Below are 9,406 nucleotides of genomic sequence, written 5' to 3' on the forward strand. Positions count from 1 at the left end.
TACAATGAGTTACCCTGGTAGCCACTTAGGGCCTTGGCCCCCATCGCAAGCCACTTTCCGACACTACACATAGATAACCTACCCTAGGCTCATGAAATCACAAATCACAAATATCACCTCAGCCCTATACAAGCAATTGAAAAGCATCAAATGATAATCATAATGATCACAACAGTTCTCTATCAGCAATTGAAGGCATCAATGATAAATCACAATATCCATCAGTTCTTAGCAAGCAACCGAAAAAACTATCCCAAAATAAAACACAATACTGATCAAAGACTCCAAAATGGTCAAGTCAAACATGTCACAACATGACATCATCAAGAACAAATCACTTAAAGCACCTCAGCTTCACACAAGGAAATTGGAAAACAACAACAATAGTAAATACATCAATCAGAGAGCATATCGACATATCACTATGGTTGGGTTTAGAAAGATCGAGAACAAATAATCATAACGTCACAATCGCATAATGCCCAAGCCTCTGGTAACTGATGCAGAGCCACACCTTGGAAAACTCAGGAGGAATCGAACACTCAACTGAGTTGCATTAAGGGGCATCTACAACCTTCAAGATCACACACTAAAATCAGATTCAAAACAAAACTTTGAAAATAAATCCTCCAAAATATCTTTTCCATCCACTAAATCCATTAAACAAAACTCTTAAAACAAATTGCCCAGAAAATACATTCTTGCTGCCTCCTGGATAGACCTGCACTCAAACATGAATAACTTTCAAACCAGAAAAGATTTACTCAATCAAACCATTGATATTTTGTACAACTAGATTTTAAACAACATATAAAAATTTGAGAGAAATCCAACAGTTCAAACTTGAGATATTGACCACGCAACAGAGTACATTTTTCTGCAAAACATTTCTTCGTGTTGTCTCTAGATAGACTTCCACTCAAACATGAATAAATTTTGAACTAAATCAAAGCTCTTCGATTTCCTTGGTGAAGATGGGCGAAATTAGGCCTACAACAACATATCCAAAGCTCATCAAAATCCAATAGTGCATTTGAGAGATATTACAAACGCATTGAGACTGATTTCTGCAAACATACCGAATTCAACCCAAAAATAAAAACTTGTCTTCTTCCTCTCTCTTCCTCTCTAAAAATTGATTCCCTAAATAAGGAATATGAAATGTCCCTATCCAAGAATAGGAGACTGTTTCAAAAATTATGAATATTCCTACTACCAACTATCTGTCCTTTTTTAGGATATGATTAGATTCTTAAATCATTGCACACTACTAACTCCACTAAAACAAACACACATGGTCCTAAGTGGCTATATTTGGAGAGTTTATCATTTCACTCCTCCATTTATGCCACCACATCATAGGACATTATTTTTAAACATAAAACTCTAAACTCACACACACAAACATTTCAAAATTTAGATTTTAAAATCAAAACTTTCTGATATTTGCTTTGTACCCTGCATTTTAGTCATATTGCAAGTTGTCTTCCTGTCGCCACCAAACTTCCTATCGCAGACGTGCTCCTGCACCATACTCCCAAATTTCAAAAGTTTCCAAGTTCCTTGGAAACACCTACAAAACAAAGCATTAGAAAAACATATGTATCCCTTCATCTTGACTTTTGGTTTGTACTTTTTCTCCATTAGAAAACTTGGCCTTTCTTGAACTTGTATCATTTGAATTTTCTCTTTCTCTTTCATCTTTACCTTTGGTTTATTTTCCATTGGTAAGATAAAAATTATTTGCTGCTCACTATGCATCCACTTCATCATATTCTGAATTTGTATGGCTGCTACATACACTTGTAACTTCATCGCATTCTAAATTTTTATTATTGCTACATACACTTGAATTTTTATTCTAAAATTTATGTCCCAAAAATAATTTGTTACCCTGTCATAAATATATCCAGCCTCATCTTCTTTGTCCATAACATCATTTGATACCTCTTCTTTGGAAACTTCTTCATGCTGAGTCTCTGTACTACCACCATTCCTTTGCCATTCTCCCATGATGGCTGTAAACTGTTCCCATAAATCAGATTCTTCTTCAGAACTTGCTGCTACACAATCTTTATCTTCATCCTCATGTCATTGCTCTTGACATTTCACTACATCATGCATTTTGAAGGCTTCATTATTTTCCTCCAAACTCTCTTTCATAGGAGTACCTTTCAGCATTGTACTCATCTCTATTTTCAAAGGACACATTATTGTTCCAACCATAAATTTATCACACTGAAATCCCATAGGACTTTCATCAACATTTACTTGCTGCACTTCTTCTTTCTGCATTTTATCTTCTCTCAACTTAGTTTCATTCTCTTGATGTTTCCTTCTCAAATTTTTTATTTCCTCTTCTATCTTGTTTACCTCTTCTCTTTGTTTTCTCATTTCTTTTTCTTCTCTTTTCTTCTTTTCTATCACTTCCACCTTTAAGTTTGAAGACTCCATCTCTGAATTTTCTTCCTCAGTCTGATTTTCAGCATCCTTCTGTAAGTTATCTTTGAGTACAGGAACCAGTGTAAATAGTGGAGACGTTTTCCCTTTTACCTCTTTCAAGAATTCTTTATTACCCATCATCATAACTTTGGCTTCTACGGCTTCTGATTCTTCTTGACTTGGCTCCACTAAAGGTATTAGTTTAATGACCTTTCCATTCTTTGTAATGGTATATGTATTCTTCACTCCATCATAATGTGCCTTGAGATCATATTGCTAGGGTCTGCCGAAAAGTAAATGGCATGCATCCATATTAACAATATCAAACAATAATCTGTCCTTATAGGCTCCAATCTGAAATTCCACCCAAGCTTGCTCTTCCACTATAGTATGTTGTCCTTTATTTAACCAAGATATTTTGTAAGGATACGGGTGTTGTATTCTTGGTAGCTTTAACTTTTCCACCATTTCAAGTGACACAAAATTTTCTGTAGAACCACAGTCTACTAGTACCTTACAAACTTTTCCTCCAGATTTACAGGTAGTTCTGAAAATGGACTTCCTTTGTGGAGGTTCTTCTTTGATAGGCCTTTGCAACAGTGTTCTTCTCATCATAAGTGCTTCCCCTTTCTCCGGACAACCACGATTGTCTGATTCTTCTTGTAAATCTGCTTCTTGTGCTAGGTATATTCTTGTTTCGCCCTGAGTAGTAGAGCTTGCTTTTGCTGGACATTTGTATGCCATATGACCTTCCTGATCACATTTGTAGCATCTTATTGGTCCATTTGTCCTTCCTGGTGATCTTCTTCTAAGATTTGGCCTTCTACCTGTGAAACTTTCTCTGAAATTATCAAAATTATTAACTTCATTATGCATTTCCAGTTGGGGCTGAAAATTTGTACTCCTTCCTCTTCCTCTAAATGGTTGTCTTCCTCTGCCTCTATTACTATTTTCTTGTCTCCTTTTGATTTTCTCTTCTACCTTCAAAGTCAGCTGATAGCATTTAGCGATGGTGTTTGGACTCAGCAACTGCAACTCTTCTTGTATGTTCATCCTCAAACCATTTAGGTATCTTGCTACCTTGATACTCTCAGGTTCTGCAAATTTTGACCTTAGACTTAACTTCTAAAACTCTTCTGTATAAGTACCGATATCCATATCCCTTTGTCTGAGATTTTGCCTCTTCTGATGCAATTGTACCTCATAGTCTTCAGGGAGGTACGTCTCTCTTATCATTGACACCATCTTTTTCCACGAACAGATCTTCCTCTTATCTTCCTTTACCCTTTCCTCTTGCACGAAATTCCACCATGTAAGGGCTGCTCCCTTCATTCTGGACTTGGCCAATTTAACTTGCTGTGACTCTGAAACTTTCTCGCATTCAAAATGATTCTCCAAGGCTTCAATCCATTCCAACACTAATTCAGCATCCATCTTTGCTGTAAACATAGGCAAATCAACGGGTTTTCCTCCCAAAGCCTTTAAAGCTTTAAAAAATGGCCTCTCGTTCTCAGCTATTCTATCTTCTTCACTGTCAGGTACATCTTCTTCTTCTTCCATTCCTTCTTTCATGTCTTTCTTCTCAACTACACTCTGCATATATTCCAACTTACTGGCTAGTTCTGCCACTATCTCCTTCAACTCTCTATTCTCATTCTGGAGAAGTTCTTCTTGTTCCTCGACCTTCTTTGCTAACTTTGCATTGGTCACCATCTCACTTGACCCTACTGAAGAATCTTGATAAGGGGTGTTCAACATACAACTTCACAATCTGCAACTCTCAAGCTCTGATACCAAAAATGATGCAGAGCCACACCTTGAAAAACTTAGGAGGAATCAGACACTCAACTGAGTTGCATCAAGGGGCATCTACAACCTTCAGGATCACACACTAAAATCAGATTCAAAACAAAACTTTGAAAATAAATCCTCCAAAATATCTTTTCCATCCACTAAATCCATTAAACAAAACTCTTAAAACAAATTGCCCAGAAAATACATTCTTGCTGCCTCCTGGATAGACCTGCACTTAGACATGAATAACTTTCGAACCAAAAAATATTTACTCAATCCAACCATTGATATTTTTCAGAACTAGATTTTAAACAACATATAAAAATTTGAGAGAAATCCAACAGTTCAAACTTGAGATATTGACCACGCAACATAATACATTTTTCTGCAAAACATTTCTTCATGCTATCTCTAGATAGACCTGCACTCAAACATAAATAACTTTTGAACCAGATCAAAGATCTTCGATCGCCTTGGTGAAGATGGGAAAAATTAGGCCTACAACAACATATCCAAAGCTCATCAAAATCCAATGGTGCATTTGAGAGATATTACAAACGCACTGAGACTGATTTCTGCAAACATACCGAATTCAACCCAAAAATAAAAACTTGTCTTCTTCCTCTCTCTTCCTCTCTAAAAACTGACTCCCTAAATAAGGAATATGAAACGTCCCTATCCAAGAATAGGAGACTATTTGAAAAATTATAAATATTCTTGCTACCAACTATCTGTCCTTTTTTAGGATATGATTAGATTCTTAAATCATTGCACACTACTAACTCCACTAAAACAAACACACATGGTCCTAAGTGGCTATATTTGGAGAGTTTATCATTTCACTCCTCCATTTATGCCACCACATCATAGGACATTATTTTTAAAGATAAAACTCTAAACTCATACACACAAACATTTCAAAATTTAGATTTTAAAATCAAAACTTTCTGATATTTGCTTTGTACCCTGCATTTTAGTCATATTGCAAGTTGTCTTCTTGTCGCCACCAAACTTCCTATTGCAGACGTGCTCCTGCACCAGTAACATCCTAAACTGGTCAACACTAAGACAATCCCAAAACGCCAAATCATAGAAGCATAAAGAAAACAAAACAGTATAATCCAGTTCATAGTTTGGGTTTGTTTCCATAATACACAATAAGGTTTAAGTTGAAATTTTCAGTTTGAGTTTCAATGAACATTTTTAATGTAAAGGTTTCTCACTATTACCCTTATAATTTAACCCAATTATTTAATCTTCATTTAATAATAACTCTTTTACTATTTTCAGATATTACTCTAACCATATTTAATTAAATAAATTAATATTTTATTTAACTATAAAAACATTTATTATTATAAAATTATTAACAATTTTTAATAAATTAAAAATTTATTAAAGCAACTTTTATTATTAATATCTATTAAGAAATTTATATTATTAAACATTGTTAAAATAAAATAAAATACAGTTATGTATGACATAACTGATGCCCCTTAAATAAAAGAGTCGTGTGGCCCCGTCATAGGGTACCGCAGGCTTTAAAAGTCGTGCGGTCCCTTGTTGACACAGGTCGCCGCCGACAATTTCACATCGCTGGGGGGGAAAAAAGATAAGACCCCCCCATGCATTTTATTTAATAAATATTTTATTTTTATTATTATATACATATTTTTTAAAAGAAACTTTTAAATTTAATTAAAATCATTTCTCAATTCTTTCCTATTCAAAATTTAATAAGATATGTTTATTATTATTATATAAATATTTTATAAATAATTTATTTTTAATTATTTTATTTTTATTATTATTTTTTTTTATAACATTCACAAATATACTCTGATAGAAAAAATAATATTAACCATTCAAATTTCAATCTACAATTTTCATTTATAAGTTTAGAATTTAACCCTTCCCCAATTAAATTCAGATTTCATTAATCTATCAAATAAGAATTCCTGATCACTCTTCTAATTTTTATGTATGCCATTTAATAATTTACAATATTGAAATATTTAAGCTTTCATCACAGAGAACTTGGATATACAATCCACAGGCATGAAGAAGACAGAAAAAGATAATTGCGTATTTAATCGATGATCAAAACACAAGACCCTACCTGATCCTGATGCTATTATGCAATCCCTAGGAACTATAAGAGAATTCACTCCTCTTCAATAACCTTCTTCCGAGAATCTTTCTTTGAAATTAGCCTTTTGAAATTCGCTTTCAAAAGTTATCTCTCAAAAATTCCCGTCCAAATTTGTGCCCCCCCAAAAATGAACTCCAAAGTTGTGATAAGAAGTTTTGTCCTCAAATCGGGGCACTAATTGTGTGTTCACCCAAGAAGACTCTTTGCTCAACTGAGTTAACTCAAAATTAACTTTTATTATCTTTTATTTCATTTTGCATTCATCTTTTCATGCACATTAAGTTGAATTATTAAATAACTTTATTTAATATTCTACTTGACTTCTATTTTAAATTAATTTATTACTTTAATCTCATGTGCACTTTATGAAATTAAAATAACATTATTATTTTCACTTATTTTATCTTTTTAATTAATTTCTCATATTTAAACTCATGCTTAGATCATGCGATCTAGAAACTTTTAATAATTTAATATCTTTTCCACTTTTAATTTATTGAAGAAACTTTAATTGATAAAATATTTATTAACTCAATTAATAATAATATTTAGCATTTGTTTAAAAATGAACTCTAAATATATTATTATTAAATTAAATAAATATTATCACATTCTAAAATTATACTTAAAACTTTTATCTCCTAATTCAATTATTTTAATTTAATTAATTTCTTAATTAATTAAATATAATTAAATATTAAAATATCATAATAATTTTCTATTAAATTAAATCATTAATTAATCTTTTTAATTAGAATTAATTAATAGAAAACACATCAAGGACTCATAAGGTAACATACAAAAACCCATTATAGAAAAACACATACTAAATCAAACAAAAGGGTTATAATCACGAAATTACATCATTTTATGCATTCAGAGGGTATTTAACTCAAATACTTGTCCTAATTATCAATTAAGACAATTCGCTAAAGGGTTTAGGATTTGGACTTAAGAGTTTATCTCCCCTCTCTTACCATTGAGATAATGCGATAGGGTATGCTCATCTTGGCAATTCAGGAAAGTCAATACTCGATACCTGCAACCTGCATAAAATCCACGCATGTACAAACACAATATTCTAAGCTAAACAGACAATGGCAGAAAGTGGTGCATAGTCTAGATCCCGACTAGTAGGTGACTACGACTCCCTTCCTTAACCACATCAGAAACACCATACATAAAGAAAACAAACACGCACACCATACACATGTAGTATGGGGTAAGTATCCATAAGAAAGCGCATGTGATAATAAACCATCTAACTAATCATCATCAATAACTGAAAACATTAAATAATCATCATACATGCATGAAATATAGAGTACCAAGTAATCTCATCATATAATAAACTTAGTGTAAAACAACAACTGATAATCTCTAAAATAATAATACTAAACATCAAACATAAAATTGGCCTAAAAGAGTTTGGCAAAGATAACTAAAATGCGACTTAGGGGTAGGAACTACAATTATTTAATTAAATGGAGTACTTACTTCTAAATAATTAAATAAAGTTATTTAATTAAATGAGAAGCCATTCCTAATTAATTAAATGAAGTTATTTAATTAAATAAGAAAAGTGTCTCTAATTAATTAAATATTATTTAATTAAATAAAAAAAGTAATTATGAGAGCATATCTCATTTTATTAAATTAAATATCTCAACAAAATCTCTCTTCAGTTCAAAAAGGGAAATTTCCAGTTCATTATTGATAAAAAATGAGTTAAATGAGTTAACTCCTTTTTCTACTCAAATTGAATCAGTTAACTCCTTATTTTACTCAAATTAAATATGTTAACTCCCTTTAATTTGCAAATCTTCCATTATGACTGAACTTCACCTTTAATCCTGACCACTGATTGAAATCGATCTCAACCGTTGATGAATTTCAGAAAAGTCTATTTAAGAGACCCTCATCTCTTCATTTTGAAAGGTTGAATGAGAATTTGCATCGAATTGTTGCTGGAATTCATACTCACATTTGGTCATATTCACATACGCAAAAATCAAGTTTGACCAAAAGTTGACCAAATTTAACCCCGATTGACTTGAGTTGACTAGTTTCGAAAAGAATTTTGAAATAATTAAACGAAATTTAATTAATAAAATGAAGTAATTACTTCTAATTAATTAAACCAAGTTATTTAATTAAATGAGAAGCCATTCCTAATTAATTAAATGAAGTTATTTAATTAAATAAGAAAATTGTCTCTAACTAACTAAAGATTATTTAATTAAATAGAAAAAGTAATTATGAGAGCATATCTCATTTTATTAAATTAAATATCTCAACAAAATCTCTCTTCAGTTCAAAAAGGGAAATTTCCAATTCACTATTGATAAAAAATGAGTTAAATTTGTTAACTCCTTTTTCTACTCAAATTGAATCAGTTAACTCCTTATTTTACTCAAATTAAATCCGTTAACTCCCTTTAATTTGGAAATCTCCCTTTATGAATAAACTTCACCTTTAATCCTGACCGCTGATTGAAATCGATCTCAACCGTTAATGAATTTCAGGAAAGTCTATTTAAGAGACCCTCATCTCTTCATTTTGAAAGTTTGAATGAGAATTTGCATCGAATTGTTGCTAGAATTCATACTCACATTTTCTCATATTCACATACGCAAAGATCAAGTTTGACCAATAGTTGACCAGATTTAACCACGGTTGACTTGAGTTGACTAGTTTCGAAAAGAATTTTGAAATAATTAAACAAAATTATTTAATTAAATGGGGTACTTACTTCTAATTAATTAAACAAAGTTATTTAATTAAATGAGAAGCCATTCCTAATTAATTAAATAAAGTTAATTAATTAAATAAGAAAAGTGTCTCTAATTAATTAAAGATTATTTAATTAAATAGAAAAAGTAATTATGAGAGCATATCTCATTTTATTAAATTAAATGTCTCAACAAAATCTCTCTTCAGTTCAAAAAGGGAAATTTTCAGTTCACTATTGATAAAAAATGAGTTAAATTAGTTAACTCCTTTTTCTACTCAAATTGA

Source organism: Cupressus sempervirens, chromosome 6 (genome assembly GCF_028749045.1).
Source record: "Cupressus sempervirens isolate cs-2001-9-10 chromosome 6, ASM2874904v1, whole genome shotgun sequence".
NCBI lineage: Eukaryota > Viridiplantae > Streptophyta > Pinopsida > Cupressales > Cupressaceae > Cupressus > Cupressus sempervirens.